Source organism: Cajanus cajan, chromosome 10 (genome assembly GCF_000230855.2).
Source record: "Cajanus cajan strain Asha chromosome 10, NIPB_CcT2T_4, whole genome shotgun sequence".
Lineage (NCBI taxonomy): Eukaryota > Viridiplantae > Streptophyta > Magnoliopsida > Fabales > Fabaceae > Cajanus > Cajanus cajan.
Window position 1 is genome coordinate 26538458 of NC_138526.1, and position 17931 is coordinate 26556388.

Sequence of the window (17931 nt, forward strand, 5' to 3'; positions counted from 1 at the left end):
ATTAGCTTATGCACACAGCACACACAACAAATAAAATCATTCAAAACAATTTATATACTAATTCCTATTACATAACACTTTCTTTGACTTTGTTTTTATCTTCTAAGTTGTTTGGTGTTTGTTGTTGTCCTCGACACACATTTTGTGATCATCAAAACTCTTTTAAGCTTCAGAGATAATCTTGATCTTCATCAAGTTCAGGCTCCTCTAAGCTCAACAATTACAAGGTCTGGTAATGGATTACCAAAACATATTTTTTTATTGTTTCAAAAACTTTTATGTAGAAAACTTCATCTCAATAATTTCTTTCACAAATATCTTTCAAGAAATGATTTGAACTATTCTTTAAAGCTTTTGTTAAGTCTTTTGAAAACATTTTTACTTACTTTCAAAAGATTTAAAACTTGTTTAAATTTAAAGAGATTAATTTGAGATTTTTGAAAACTTATTCTCAAGGCCAAGCATACTTGCAATTCCAAAAGATTCTTTTACATACTTAGCTAAGTTGACAAGACTTATCTATGTATCACTTGAGATCTTGTTCTTGCATCAACTTGCTTTAGCTCAACCTTGATTCTTCTTCAATGCTTTATAATCACTTTGGCATCATCAAAACATTTATACATATTTTCTTCCACAATATATAATTATTATATTTATTTAATTATACATACGGGATATGTAACACCCCATATTTCATAATTTATAATAATAATATTTTAATATTTTAAATGTGTTTATTAAAGAATTTTGATATTATTTAACTACTTATATGAGCACTATTTTATTATAAAGCATTATTTTTAACTAGTATTTTGGTTATTTAATATAAAACATATTTTTATGAAAATGTATTTTATTTAGAGTTAAGCATATGTTATTTTGTATTAAAAAGAGAAAGTATATTTTTATTATTTTAATTATTTTATGAGAAGGAAAAAAGAGACATAGTGGTTTTTCACTAAATAATAATAACTATTATTATTATTATTAATTATTTTTATTATTTTAAGAAAGGGGGTTATCAGTAGAGCAAACCAGATTCACACATCTCACTTCTTTCTTCTCTTCCTTTTTACGCCCCTGAAGAACAAGAAGAACTCCAAGAAGAGGACCAACCTAATTTCGTTCGCGCTTCGTCTTCTACTCATCAAGGTAAGGGAGGAGTCAGAAACCTCACTCGGAGGTGTGGGAATAATTGTTGGGTAGTCGGATTGGCTCTCAATCCCTTGCCTCATGTATACGTATAAGAACAGACACTTTATAAAAGTATTTTGTTTTGCTTTATGATTGTTCTGTTGCATTCCTTGTGTGATTGTAAGTGTGAATATGTGTTCGATTTTAAAAATAGATAAGTTTTGATATGAATTTGAGTGCTCTGTGGTTTCCTACGGGAAACCCTATGAGAAATAAGCAAATTTTAAATGTTTTATGTTTTGACTCTTGAGTCTTTTATTGTGTTCCTTGATAAATGTTGAGCATAAATATGTGTTTAATTTTGAAATTGGATATGTTTGATAACAAGATTGACCCCCAATCCTTTACGTGCTTATGGAAACGGACACCTTATGAATGTTTTCTATTTTGTTTTTTTGACTATTTTGTTGCATTCCTCGTATGATTCTAAGTATGAATATGTGCTTAATTCTGAAAATAGATAAGTTTGATAGCAAGATTGGCCCCAATCCTTTGCTTGACTATGAAAATAGGTACTTTATGAATGTTTTATATTTTGCTTTTTGACTGTTCTGTTGCATTCCTTGTATGATTTTTAGTACGAATATGTGTTTAATTTTGAAAATAGATAAGATTTGATATAAATTAGAGTGTTTTGTGGGTTTCGACGGGAAACCCTATGAGGATCAATTAAGGACATGATCTTTTGATGAAAACCATTATGTGCGTGACCTTATGGGATGATTATGAAGATGTGAAATGTGACAAACACTACTAGAAAAGTGTCATTTTCCTGCAAAAAAATATTTGCAGAATTTTTTTGCGAATTTTCTTGCAAAAAAATATTCGCAGAAATTTTTTGCGAAAAATAATTTACAGATATTTCTTACAAATTTTGCTATAAGTTTAATGATCATAGAAATTTTTTTCCATGGTAAAAATTTGCAGAAAATATTATAAGAATTTTATTTTGTTTCTTGCAGATTTTCTTCCAAAAATAAATTTGCAAGTAATGTTTACTAAATGATAGAAAAATTTTGCAGGTAACTTTTCTAGCAAAATTTCCACAGGAAAAATAAAAAAATATATTTAAATTTATAAGTTTAATATTTTAAAAAAACTTCAAGTCCCACATTGATTGAAAATAAAATAATTAAAGAGTATATAAGTTGGGGCAACACTTACCTTACAAGTTGATTTGTATGGTTGAGTGTTAGGCTTTCAATCTACAATTTTAAAATTTAAAAGATTATGTATAACATGTTGGAGGCATGGAAACAAATGTTTCGGATGAATTCATTGTGAGCATTTGAAAGTTAAAGAATTATTAATAGAATTTATAGTAATTTCTTTAATTTTTTTCGTAAAAAATATTCTTGCAGAATTTCTTGCGAAAAAATTCGCAAGAAACTTTCCTGCAAATTTTTTTTTTGCAGGAAACTTTCCTGCGAATTTTTTTCGCAAGAATTTCCTGCGAATTTTAAAATTTGCAAAACTATATTATCCACGAAAGTATTACCTGCAGATAAAATTTCGTAGAAAAATTTGTAGGAACATGTTTTCTGCAAATTTTTCATAAAAATTCGCAGGAAAAGTCGCATGTATTAAGAGAAATTCTAGCAGTGAAATGATATGAGACATGATAAGTGAAATGTTAAGTCAATGAAATAGTGAATGTGTGACATGCATCATATACATATATGACTCCAGGTGTGCCGCTTAAGCCGCATGCCAGTGATGTATTGAGTTATTCCAAGTGTGCCGCTTAGGCTACATGCCAATAATGAAATGAGTTATTCTAGGTGTGCCGCTTAGGCCACATGCCAGTGATGAAATGAGTTATTCTAGGTGTGCCGCTTAGGCCGCATGCCAGTGATGTATTAAGCTATTCTAGATGTACCTTGGGTCACCAGTGATGTATTGAGTTATACTAGGTGTGTCGCTTAAGCCGCATGCTAGAGATGGATTGAGCTATTCCAGGTGTACCTTGAGTCACTAGTGATGTATCTATGAAGGAACGTGCCCCAGGTATGTTGTTGTAGCAACATGCTAGTGATGAGAAATGTGCAACTTCCATATGGCGCCACATGCATGCATTTATGAGTTGAGTCCATGACATTATTGCATGATAAGTGAATGTGCATCTATTATAATGTATTTATAACTTGAGAGTTGTGCTTGGTTATGTGTAACTTGTGTAGTACTTGTTATGAAGGTGTGTGTCTTGCCTAACATTTATTTCTACATCTGGACCAGAGTGAGATGTTTCTCACTCCCTTATTGCCCTATGTGTATTTTTATTGTGTTGCAGGTGATCATTAGCATGAAGATGTTGGTGATGAGGTTTAAGTCTCATTGTGGGGTGTGCTCTGATAGGACATGTGACATCGGGGCTTAGTTAGGATTAACTTATAATAGAGTTGTGAGAGAGAAAGGTAGAGAGAGAGAGAGAGCAAAATAGAGGAAACGAGATAAATTTTACAATAAGAGAATTATGTTTTCATTAACTAATTCAAAAGGAAAACAATACAGGTATATATAAATCCAATTTATATTGGTCTATATTAACGGAAATAAATGTGTACATATATATTTTAGGAGTAAAACTATACTCCAATACCCCCCCGCAAGCTCAAGTAGGGTGAGGAGACTCAACTACTTGGAGCTTGGACCGAAGAACAAAAAACCGAGAAGGAGAGAGAGCTTTAGTTAGGACATCAACACATTGATCAATGGCGGAAACATGAACAACCTGAAGACACTTGGCAGTGACTTTCTCTTGAACAAAGAAAAGATCTAATTCCATTTGTTTGGTGCGCGCATGGAGAACAGGGTTGTGAGCTAGGGCCACAGTGCTCATGTTGTCACAAAAGACGATTGGAGTTGAATGATTCACTTTAAGTTTAGAGAGTAATGTCTATATCCACATAACTTAAGCAGCAGCAAGAGCAAGACTGTGATACTCTGCTTTCGTACTGGAACGAGCAACAACAGTTTGCTTTTTGGACCACCAAGACACAAGGTTTAGTCCAAGAAAGATGGAAGAACCTGAGGTGGAGCGCCTGTCATCTGGGTCAAAAGCCTAGTCTGCATCACAATAAGCTTGAATGGAGAGAGAAGAGTTGGAAGGAGAGGGTTGCAGATGAAGACCCCAAGATATAGTGCCTTTTAGATAACATAGAATACGTTTGACAGCAGTCCAATGCTGTTCAAGAGGCTGAGACATAAACTGGCATACCTTGTTTACAGAAAAGCTAATTTCAAGTCTGGTTATGGTGGCATATTGTAATGCCCCAACGAATGATTTGTAGAGAGATGCATCAAGAAAGGTTTTAGAACCAATTTTGGATAATTTGCAGCCACTAACCATTGGGGAAGAAATGGGCTTTGATGCTTCCATGTTCGTGCGATTTAAGAGGTCCCTAATGTATTTGCTTTGAGTTAAAATGAGAGAACCATCTGGCTGATTTTTAACTTCAATGCCAAGGAAGTAATCAAGATCACCAAGATCTTTGAGAGAAAATGCGGGATGAAGACGAGAGACAAGGCTCTGGAGAACAGTTGAGTTGTTACCTGCGATGATAATGTCATCTACGTACACCAAGACATAGATGTAATTATTATCAACTGAATAAACGAAAAAGGATGGATCACATTTGCTAGCCTGAAAGTGAAACTATAACAAAGTAGATTTTAGCTTGTCAAATCAGGCACGGTGATGGAGTGACTTGGAGAAGTGATAGTTGTTCTTCCTCAAGCTCCATCCATTGTCCAATCTAGCTCTTGGAGGTTCATCAATGGTTGAAAATGGCGGAAGCAAGACAAGCCTTAAAGCTTGTAGAAGCCACTCAAGTGGTTCGATTCTTCTCAAAGGAGAAGAAAAAGTGAGAAATCAAGGCACAGAGGAGAAAGTCCTTTGTGAAGGTTCCTAAGGGAGAGAGTTTCTCCACGGTTTTGGCTCTTGGGAGAGAGAATTTTGAGAGAAAATTATGTTCATTAACATCCAAAAGTGTCTACAAATGAAAGGTTTAGGAATATATAGAAGTAGGAAGCTTGTGGAGGAAGCTAAGCTTAACCATGTTTCAAGTGAACCATGGTTGGCTTAACTTGACCATCCACTCTCGTTTAGGAGGCTTGTGGAGCAAGCATCTATCTTAGCTTGCTTGGGAAGCAAGCTAAGTTAGAAGCTTGTAGCACAAGCTTCCTAAGGCTCCAAGGTTCATGTAGCAATCCAGCCAAATGAGAGAGCTAGGCGACCTTGGGCTTGTTTCTCCACTTGATTTATTTCAAAGATTTTGGATTTGGTTTAGATAGGTTCACCCAATGATGGTGAGACCTAGCTAAATCAATTCCTTGAAAAATATGGAGCAAAACAAGTCCAATATATAAATTTTAGCCTAGGCCCAATACTAGCCCAATTGCTAAACACACCCTCAAGCCTTGCTATTTGCCACCCCTTCTACTACTGAAAAAGTAAAAATGAATGACCTTTAAGACAAGGTCAAATGGAGTAAAAGTATCCAAAGAACCTACTCTAAATTCCCTATACAATGATCTATAAAAGGGAAACAAAGTGCCTCAAAAATACAAAGGCAAAATAAACTTATACAAGTAACTACTATATTTACAAACATATGAAAAGGTCTTCAAAATCATCCCATTCCTCTTAGTTCCTTTAATATATTACCTCTTGGATTCCTTGGCCTTGGCATATTTCCATCACACGGGGTGCTTGTTTGAGACCATAGATAGCTTTGTGAAGTTGACAAACGAGAGTCTTATCAGAAGATTTAAATCTCGTAGGTTGAGTCATATACACCTCCTCTTCAAGGGTACCATTTAAAAAGGCATTGTTGACATCTAGGTGTTTAAGGGGCCAGCGATGAGTCAATGTAAGAGTAAGAATGAGCCTAACAGTTACAGGTTTGATGACGGGTGAGAAAGTTTCATTATAGTCGTAGCCAAATTGTTGAATAAAGCCTTTGGCTACAAGGCAGGCTTTGTACTTGTAGACAGTGCCATCAGGGTTTTCCTTGACTCGAAAGACCCATTTGCAGCCTATGGGAGTTCTGTGTGGTGGTAGAGGAACAAGAGACCAAGTGCCATTGTGAAGTAGAGCATTGTATTTTGCCTGGATAGCAGCGAACCAGGTGGAGTTAGATAAGTCCTGTTTAGTGGTTTTGGGTTCAATATGGGTGAGTAAAAGAGTTGGTCGAAGGCGTGGCTTAACAATGCCGTCTTTGGCTCTTGTGACCATAGGATGAGTTTTGCGAGGATGAATAATGGGTTGTGATTCAGGTTCAGAAGATGATGAAGTGGGAATAGACAGGGTGACGGGAGACGGACTGGAAGTGGTGTTTTGAAAATTAGGTGGGGTTACAGGTGTGTAAGGCTCAAGAGTCACATTGGGTGATGGTGTATGAGTGGGAATTGAGGCTGATTCATAGGGTTGAGTGGATGAAGAAGAAGACGGAGTGAGAGTGGAAGGGTTGGTCACTATAAGGGGAATCTCAATAGTATCTTGGGAAGCATGGATTGGGGACGAAGAGAAGAGAGCCTTGTAGGGAAATTTAACTTCATTGAAAACAACATCTTTAGAGATATAAAGGTGCCCATCAGCTGCAAGACACTTATAGCCTTTGTGAGAGGTAGAATACTCCCAAGAAGACACATTCTTGTGAACGAAATTGAAGTTTATTTTTGTTGTAAGGGCGAAGGTGTGGGAAGCAAGCACATCCAAAGAATTTAAGAAAGTGATAATCGGGAATTTTGTTGAAAAGTTTATGATAGGGAACTTCTTTTTGAATGGAGGAGGATGGGAGCCTATTGATTAGATAAACACTGGTAAGAAAGGTATAATCCCATAATTGCATGGGTAGATTAGCTTGAGCCAGCATGGTAAGGCCGAGTTCAATAATGTGTCTATGTTTGCGTTCGACCACACCATCTTGATGGTGTGTATGTGGGCATATGAGATGATGTTGAATCCCAACATCGTTGAGATATGCTTTAAATGGACGATACTCTCCTCCCCAATCAGTTTGTAAGGCTTTAATTGGGAGTTGAAATTGATTTTTAACCATGTTATGAAATTGTTTGAAAACACCAATAGTTTGTGCCTTGTTTTTGAGGAGATAAATCCATGTAAAGCGTGTGTGTGCATCAACAAAGGTAATATAATATTGAAACCCACACGTAAAGGTAATGGAGGCAGGCCCCCATAGATTGCTGAATATTAATTCAAAGGGGGCAATGTAGACAGATGTGGAAGGACCAGAATGTAATCTATGAGATTTACCAAGGCAACATGAATCACAAAACGCTGGTGTAGTATTATCCACGGGTTAAATGTTGCAGTTTCGAAAAACTAGTTTCATTATATCAGTGTTAGGGTGGCCTAATCTGGAGTGCCAAGTGGCAAAGGAAACAGAACCCTTGGTGGTGGAATGAGCAGAACGTTGGTGAGCAGTGGAAGAGGTCTGGACCGATTGCAACTTGGTATTGGAGAGCAGGGTTGGGAATTGATATAAGCCATCAAGACCAACCGTGCCATGAAGTAGGATTTCTCTAGTAGTCTGTGATTTGACCAAGCAAACTGAAGGGTGAAACTCAAAGAATACAGAATTATCTTTGGAAAACTGACTGACACTAATTAGATTTTTGCTAATGGAGGGGACATAAAGTAGGTTGTTTAGAGCAAAATGAAACTAGGAATTTATCGGAGAGGGAAACGTAGTGACACCTGCAAAATTTATGTGAAGACCTTGTCCATTCCCAACATGAATTTGATCCGGTCCATCAAAGTGGGTGAATTGTTGAATGTTTTGTGATACATTGGTCACATGGTTGGATGCACCAGAATCTGGATACCAAGTGTTGTTTCCTGTGGAAGAAGATGAGGCAAGCATCACTTGGGGTTGAACAGGTGTAGAGGTAAAGTGGATTTGTGAGGGTGGTTGGGGTCTAGGCCCAAGAATGCCAGACTGGTGTGGTGAAGAATGAGAGGATTGGGAGGATTGTGGAATATAGTGAGTTGGAGCGGATTGGGTGTTGTACCAAGGACCAGAATTAGCAGTGATGAATTGTGGAGCTTCTAACGGGGAGGAAGGGACATAGGTCTCATCAAACCTTTAGTAGTAGAAGGAGGCGACGTGCCCATAACGATGGCAGACCTGGCATTGAAAGCCAACGTATCTGCCACGTCTGCAGCCACCACGATTTGGGAAACGACCACCCCGAGAGTTGGTGTAATGGCTAGGCATTTGGTTTGGTTTTATTTGAATTATAATTTACTTTCCTTAAGCTATATCTTCTTTAGATTTGTAATGGCTAGGCATTTGGCTTGGTTTTATTTGAATTTCGAATGTATACTCTTTACCTTTTTGAAGTTATTCAAATGCAATATATAATTATTATATTTTTTTAATTATACATACAAGATAGAGAGTGTCCTAATATAAATTAACTTTTGACAAAAAAAAAATATAGATTAGCGGTTATATTTGACCAAGCTTACAAATAATCGTTCTAATAACATTTTTTTTATAACATTCTAAGATTTTATAATAAAAATTTATTAAAAATCATAAATTTTTTATGAGTCTTGCATTTTATTTAATAGTGTTAGATTCATCAAAATAGTAATTTTCAACCAATAATAAAAATAGTATTACTGAGAAAGTATTAAAAATAAAATCACCATTTCTCATTTCATCATCATTGTTTACTAAATCAAACATATTTTAATCCATTGGAAACAACTATGATAATGATAACTACATCAAATGTATCTATATAAATTACTTTAATCTAAAATGTGATCAAATCACTACCTAAAATGTTAAATTCAAATTCAACACTGAATAGAGAACCAAGAATATTAGGTTTTCCTCTCCTTTTTTTTTTTTTTTTCCTTCGTTGGTTGTATATCAACATCACAACCATGTTAATGTTCTATTCACGATAGTAACTTGGGTACTTTAACTTTTGTTATGGAGGCAATAAGCATTTTTTACCTTAGTCTTTAGATTCATAAAAAGCCTTTTTATTACATAAAATGTCATTTATTTTAGTCTTTTTTATTATATTTTTCTCTAGTATTAAAAATTAAAAATAATTACATTTTGTGATAATTGTCAAAATCAATGACTAAGAAAAACTTTTGTAAAGTTAAAAACTAAAATAACTTGCACCTTATAATTTCCTATTTTAAAGTGAATACCTACTCTTTTACCAATATTACACAAAGTCTAAACTTCAATATTTTTCTTGCATGTGTTGCTGTTTATTACTTTTCCAACTCTTGTTGGTCTTATAATCTTATTCAAAGGTAGAGAATTTCTCCCAAATCGTTTTCTTGACTTTGATACTTTTGTGCTTAGAAATTAAAATAATTCACGCGCGTGTTTCGAATTTTTTTGGTGGATATAATACTTGAAAAAAGAACTTTTTGTGGAAAAAGTAAAGAACGTGTTTTTTGGTTTAAAAGTAGGGAGGAAATGAATCTGAAATGGTCAAATTCAAACATTTTAATAACTACTTTTCTTAAAGATAAAAGTAAATATTATTTTAAAGAGTGGTGATGAATATAAAAATATTTTTCAAATATGAGATCAATAAACACATGCTTCTGATCTGAGGTTTTTTTTATCCTTTTCCTAATAAGTGGTTCTGAGACTAAATCGAAGAATTACTCCCATAAGTCCTAGCAAGTTATGTTTTATTAAAATTATTAAAAATAAAATTGTTTGCGACACATTTTTTAATACTCTCTTTTTAACCTATTCTTATGTTATTTTTACTATTTTTTATGTGTAAAAATTACAAAGAGGATAACAAAATCTGAACATAAAATCTTATGCATATCACCTTAACTTTCTATCACTAGATTGATTATAATAATTCTAAATTATACTAGTTTAGGTTGAGAGTCGAGACCCGTCAAATAAATTAAAATAAAATCTACTAAGAACTTGTTTGGCAGAGATTATTTTTTCGATAACCTTATAAACTCTGAGAAACAACTTTTTTTTTTTAAATTTTTTAGAAAAAAATTGTTTGCAAAAAGAAAGTTGTGAGACAATATATAGCTTAAATTTGTAAACAACTTTTTTCCTAGAAAATAAGCTATTTTTATGAACCTAAAAATTTGAAACCTATAATTTTTTTTTTCTCAACAACTTGTTTTTTAAGCAGATTTACTACATGGAAAGTGACCTTTTTTTAGTTAAACATCTTAAAACTATTTTTACCAAAATTATCCAAATAAAATTTATAACAATAATTGATTATTAAAATAATTTAATTATTATAATTTTTTCAAAACACACCCTTAGTATATTTTTGGATGAGAGTAGACAAAATTAATTTTGAAGTGACTGGATTTATGTTTGAATGATTTTTATTATAAAACTAAGTTAGTAATAGACAACAAAATTTTACATCCATCACAAAACTAACTTAACTCAAAATCAATTTCTCAAAATGAAGCAAGCAGGTGAAAAATTACTTAAAATCACATTATCTGATATTTCAACATGATTATAAAGAATTCAATATGAAACCAAAGACATTTATTTCTTATATAGTAATTATCTTATTAGTACAAAATATTTACCAACATCATTAATGACTAATTTTTGTTGACAAACTTGTCTGATCAACTTTGGTGAGATATCCTCTTCCAATAATCAATTTTTTTCATATACAAGATTACAAGACTCAAACTCAAAATTTTGCTTAAATAAATTAAGTTCAATACCACTTGAATCATAGACTTATTGTAAACCAAACACGTTTAAAGATATTAGAGTGTTACCAACATTTATCAAGTAACTGTCATTGTTGATATCAGGGTGGGCTCAAGTTGCATGCAGCATCTTGGATTGAAGGGTAAGGTGCATAACATGCTAATGCTGATATGGATAAGGCTCCTACAAGTGAAAAAGAAATGACAAAACAAAACACAAGACCAGCAGAGGAAAAAATACAAAGAGGGTCCTCCCTCTAAGGGATATTCTTCAAGGTTCTAACTTCTTTCCAAGAGCCAATACAAAGAGGAAGCACATTCCTTTTCTTGATACCTTGTACTTTAGCATCTTCTTCTCTCTCTTTTTCTATAGGTTAGAATAAGTGCAATGGGACTCTATTATTATTTAATGCATGGTGACCGAGAAAGAATGATGGAATGATATAATTAAACATCTCATCAAGCACTTGCACAATAAAAATAAAATGAATCAAAATTCTTAAATAAATTAAAATCATGCAGCCCAACTTTCTCACAAACTCACTCGTCTAATCTTGCAGCAAGCACTTACAAATCTTAGTATTCTTAACTTAAAAAAGTCTTAATGGAATTTTACAATTGAAAAGTTCTCGTGAGATAGAATTAATTAAAACTCAAACTATAACATAATGGTTTTGGCAAATGAATTCAACTTCCATCGACTTCTATCATTTAATTAATAGTAGTTTTCATATACTTCAAGAACATAGTAGTGCATCTCCTTGCATATCCAATGTCAAAACTGAGTTATAAGAAAACATTTATTTTGATCTCTGAATTTAAAAGACACCGATATTAAAACCAAAAAATTGTCAAATTTTATATGTTAAATATAACCTCTTAAATTTAATTACTTACTATCATTTTAATCTTTGAATATACATTAATATTATCCCTTTAATAACATATTTTTTTTGAATTTTGAACTTGTTAAACTGGGTGTTTACTCCTATGCTATACTTGAATTGAATGTAACAAGGGGCACCTTTATCGATTGGACCAAGTATACACGATTTGACAACTGCATTGGCAGTGTACAACATAATTTGTTTAAGCAATTGAACTTTAACCAGGACCTTTAACATCTCCATCATCTCTTTGTAACCTTAACTATTGCCACAAATATTTTGATTGATAAGAAACCACCTCATGCAACCAACTTAGCCATGATTTTGAAATGGACAATATGTCAATATATGAATGGAGCTAGTCCCTGGCTAATTTACTGTTCTAACTCATATTCAGATGCAAAATAGTTTCTTCTTATCTCCATGACAGTGATGTGTTTCAATCAAAATGAGTTATCATCACAACTCTTACTTCTGAGTTCAGTAAATAAAATTTACAAGCGAATTCAAAATCTAAGGCATGGCTAGTGACAGTTCCTTAATCAAATGTCATCTGTTCTGCCTCGTGTCTGATGGACTCAAACAATGGAGAAGAGAGGTAACGTTCTCCAGAACTAGGGAACACCACCTGCAACAATAAAAAAAAAGATTGCAAGATGATTAATGAGGATTTATCATTACACATATGATCATTTAGACACCCTTGTCACTAGAACAATGCTGACGAGGACATGAAGGTTCAAGTATTCTCTCCATGGTGTGTGACATTATAAAAACATACAATGTGCTGTGCTTTTCCAAGAAATTTATGCAGATTTGTGACATGACATGAAGTTGTAGGGCATTTTTATTGAATGCTAAAGAATATAACATATTGAGAATACATGTCAAGAGGAATGCTGACAAAACTCCCTTTAATACTCTTTTTTCAAAACTTTCTTTATTTTTGGTTGAAATTTATTGAAAATCACAAATATTGTGAGTCTCGCGTCTTATTTATTAAGTCTCTCTTCTGATTTAGTAATAGAACCCACTAAAATTTGTGATTTTCAACCAATAGCAAAAAGTATTAGCAAGAGAGTGTAGAGAGAGTGTTGCTACATATCTCTCTAGACTTCTTTTAAAGTTGTAGATGGGTAAGCAGGCCTACAACGATGAGTTTCTCAGCATTTTCCGGCCTCTTTCCCAACTTTATAGCTGCTGCTGCCGCTGCTCCAGATGAAATCCCTACCTGATCAAAGTAATAACAGGTTACAGTCCACATAACTAGATAGAATAAGTTTAGTAACATTTAAGTCCCATAGTTATACACATAATGTCAAAAGAAAAATATAGTAATTCATGGAGATTTTAATTTTAAAAAAATGGAATATAACTGTAGCCATACCAGCAAACCTTCTTTCAGGGCTAACAGCTTGGCAGTTTCTATAGCTTCCTCACTTGATACCAGGAAAATAAAATAAAATAAATAACAACATATACAAAACCAAGAGCAAAATCCTTCCATAGAAAACATACAACTCTCCTCCAAGTATTCAAAATTCAAAGATGATCGTAAAGAAAGTGACAGAAAATTATCTGAGGTTCATGAGTGATTTGAACTTAGAAGGCTGTTTATATTTACAAGAGCGATAAATAGGAAACAAAATATTTCTAGGATCCAAATTTCCAATGCTTTATTTACTCATTGTTTGTTATATCTAACAATTTAAATCTTATAATCTTAATAATACAACACTAAATACTATTTCAAACACAATCACTGCTAACACTTCAGCATCTATATATGTGAGACCTCACCAGAGTCACCCTCAACCTGATGAATGGATATTCCCAGCTAGCAGGTGATATTCTTAAACTTTTAAGTAACAAAAATTTTATTTGAAGATTTGTGAAAACAAATGTAGTAGCAATGCAAGCACTACCAAACTTCTACTTTATGAAACAATAGTCAATTTCAATTTGCTTAGTTTAGGGTTTAGAGTTGAGCAGATTTATTGTTATAAAACAATATAACACTAAATAGTAAATACTACGATTTGCAACACAACCAGAATTAACAGTTCAGTATCTCCATAATTAATATGAGACCTTGTAACATTTGCCTTTCCACTACATTATATGATGATCTATAACAATCAAAGCATTCATGTAATTGGTTCCATGGTCAATTACAAACTTTCAACAGAATTGTAGTGCCAAAAATCCAGGTATATCTATAGTAACCTGAATAATTTCATCAAGCAGATTAACATCCAGCACAGCAGGAACAATACCAGCACCAATGCCCTGAATCAGATGCTTGCCTTTTACACATTCATGCAACATGTCCAGTTAGTATATCTTTATTCAGATGTCAGATTCTGAAAGCAAAATACTGAGTGACATACTGCCTCAAAGTTGGAAAAAAGGAATGCCAAATGAAATCTATATATCAGTTCAAAAGTTGATAGGGGAAAACAATTAAAGCTTTTAAAAAAAAATATCAGGAATTGAAAAGCCATAATTTCAGTTTTGATATAAATAATGATGCATATATGGCATCATTCTATTATTGATATAAATGAACTCAGTCAATTGCACCAACTGTTTGTTTGGATGTTCTAACACATTAACTAAGATACATACTCCTCTCTATTATTTTAAAAAAATATATATTTCACATATTAAAGAAATCAGTTAATTGCATTAAATTTACAAATTCTATACTATTCTTTCTAATTTGCCCTTGTTATATATGCTCAAAAAAGTTGTGCAACTAAAGGGTCATGCATTAAAGAAGGATATTTTAAGGAGAGTATCATTATATGAGGCAAAAGTAATTTACATATATTTGAGAACAAATAATGTGTGTGTGTTTTTTTTGCTTATAATAAAGAACAGAGGGAGTAATAGCTTAGGATGTGAAGATCATTTGAAATGTAGACATAAAAGGTAAATAAGATATTAAAATCTTATGAAGTAACCAATAGGAAGATTATGATAATTTCATATAAAAGAATTGAAACTGATATTGTAGAGGTTATACATGGAGAGAAAATAGGACAAGAAAAAACAATAAGATAGGTGCATCATTTACCTGGCTGTCCTCCACTCAAGACTGCACTTTCAACAGGTTCAACTCCATAGACCTTGATGAAAACACATACCATTAGCATTGAAGTTAATTACAAGCATTCATACTCTCTTCCCTCCACAGACACACCCTACGGCCAAGTGACTACAAGAAAAGGAAAGGAACCTTGATTTTTGGGTTTCTCTCCTTGAGGAATTTCCCTACACCTGTTATTGTACCCCCAGTTCCTATTCCTGCTACAAGGGCATCAACTTTTCCTCCAGAATCTCTCCATATCTCAGGGCCAGTGGTTTCGTAGTGAATCTACAAGGATGCAACAGATTTGTTATTGAACATCACTTGCTATATCACAATACATGCAAGATAAATTGTTGTATATTTTGAGTGATATTTCAAAATGGTTAATATATATTTAATTAAGTTTTAGAAATTATTTCAAGTTAAATTTGTTTTTTATCAAACAAACATTTACTTCATTTTATTCTTGTTGACTTGGTTTTATAGACTGAGTGTCATCTTATCCTTTTGATTTGGTTTTTAAGAGTCAATTTTACTTTATTCTCCTGACAAATTGACTTAGTCTCAGGTGATTTTGAGATACATTTTTTTCATTATAAATATAATAAATTCTAAAGGATTTTAGAGAACTCGATATACACATCTCTTCTTTACCACTTTATCTTTTTGCAAGTTTTTGGCTTATTCTCACCAAAAAGTTTGGTAGTTCTGATACTCCAGTCACTATTGGAAAGGGCCCATTAAATCCTAAGAGATGTGCACATCATGCAGATAAATTCTTGAGGACAGTGTTATCACACATCTCAAGTTATTATTTTTGCGATCATACAAGTTCAAGAATCAGAGATGGATTGAGTTCAGGAAGGATCATGCATATGGACAAAAATGTACAACATAAATTACCTTTGGATTTGCATGATTTTCAAATTGATGAGGCATAAAAGCATCAGGTGTGTCTCTCAGTAGTTCCTCAGCTTTTTGGAGACTACCTTTAAAGCCCTTATCAGGATCTGTGAGATGCAACTCAGCTCCCAAAGCACGGAGCACAACTCTTCGCTCGAGACTCATTGAAGCAGGCATTGCTAGGATTAGCTATAACCTTTAATTGCTGCAATGAATGCCAACCCAATTACAGTGTTTCCACTAGTAGTCTCAACAAGCACAGTCTTTCACCATTTTAATTCAAGCATGTCCACAACCAGAAAAAACACAAAAGTGTTAACTAATAAACCCGACAATCTGAACTTGAAAACACAACATCTCTTTGACTAAACATGATTGATTAATGGGGGAAAATGCCACAAAAGACTAAGGTCCTTTGGATAGAACTTCTCAATAAATACTTATAAGAGATGAGAATAAAACGGTAGAATGAATTAAAAATTTCTCCTATAAGTTAAAATTAGCTAATGCAGAAATTAAAGAATCAATTTAGATACAAGCTTAAAATAGTTTCTCTACTATAAATGAAACTATTTACTTTTGGTACAGATTCTAGAAAAGCTCCCTGTTGGGTGCACCAAGGGGGGTACTCCACACACATGTCCACATTAGTATGATATTGTCTACTTTGGGACTAAACTTCAATTTTACTTTTGGTTATCTCCCAAAAAGTCTCATATCAATAGAGCATATGTGTACTTTATAAATTCATGGTTCTACTCCTTTTCACATGATGTGAAAAACTTTTATTGCACTTTCAACAATCTTCCGCTTAAACAAAGAATCACGGTTAAACCTCCCCTTTAGGGGATAGACCACAAGTATTCCATGGTGACCACCCGTTTTTCCACCGTTACCATCAAAAGCCACCAAATCTATTATACTTGTTCAAGCTGGAATCGGTTCTCCATCGGCTCTATTACCACTTCTTTCGGTGCACTAGGATTCATACATCACATATGGCACCACTTGTTGAGGTGCACCAAGGGGATATCCCATACACATGTCCGCATTAAAATGATATTGTCCACTTTGAGACTAAGTCCTCATGGTTTTATTTTGATTATCTCCTAAAAGGCTTCATACAAATGGAGCATGTATGTACTTTATAAAATCATGGTTCTCCTTCTTTTCACATAATGTAAGACTTTGATTACACTTTCAACACTCTCAAAAACTCTTCTAATTGTATTCAAGCACACTCAAAATCAGCTTTTGGAAAAGATAAATGCGAAATCTTTAATAAGCTAATTTTAACGGATAGGAGAAGCTTAATTCATTTTACCATCTAGGTGTTATCTTCTATAAGTTTTTATTGAGAAATTTATCCAAACATATCCTAAATTGATAAATCAATAAATCGTATCATGCAAGTACAAAACCACCAATACCTCAAAACAAGAGTTGTATTACCAACCTTTCCTGGTGTAATCAGGCCCTTGTCCTCAGCATCCTTGATCATACTTAATGCTATCCTACACCCCAAAGAAACAATTAGAATTTCCCTTTTAACATAAAGTCCCAATCTAATGATAGTAAGGAAGACCAAAAGAACAGTATAACCAGCCTCTTCAGCATTGCACAAAAAAAAAAAAGTCACTACAGCAACATCTATTCCCATTTCACAATGACATTGCAGGTAAATTTCAAACATCTTAAACATAGAAAAGAAACAATGTCTCATTGTTTATGACAGAAAAACATTAAACTCTAATGCACCTGTCTTTGACACTTGAGCAAGGTTCCATTGATTCCAACTTGGAAGCAATAGTGGCCACACAACCTTCCACAACTTTGTTTAGATACTCGCGCCCGGTGAGACTCAACCCGAGAGCACCAAGGCTCTTACGCGCCTGGCGCAATTCCAAATTGCACCCAGCGCCTGCTTGGCAGAGACTCAAGGAATCTCGTGCGCTCAGCGTGGCCTAACCCGCGCCCAGCGTGGGGAAGACAGAGACCTACCAAGGTCTCGCGCCCGGCGCAATTCGCATTGCGCCCAGCACCCTATTGGCAGAGACTCCCAAGGAGCCTCCGCGCCCAGCGAGTCTAAACGCGCGCCTAGCGCGACACCAAAGTACCCCAAA

At 33.9% G+C, this 17931-nt stretch overlaps 1 pseudogene across 1 annotated transcript; it reads right to left on the reverse strand.

Annotated features, from left to right (window-relative positions):
* Positions 1–12113: 12113 nt before the first annotated feature.
* On the reverse strand, positions 12114–17723 carry LOC109791014 (cysteine synthase-like; annotated as a pseudogene). The gene is made up of 9 exons (XR_014430043.1): positions 17567–17723; positions 17265–17322; positions 15809–16071; positions 15053–15190; positions 14891–14942; positions 14039–14117; positions 13199–13259; positions 12962–13042; positions 12114–12439 (listed from the first exon to the last, which is right to left on the reverse strand). The product of XR_014430043.1 is annotated as a cysteine synthase-like (transcript).
* Positions 17724–17931: the final 208 nt, after the last annotated feature.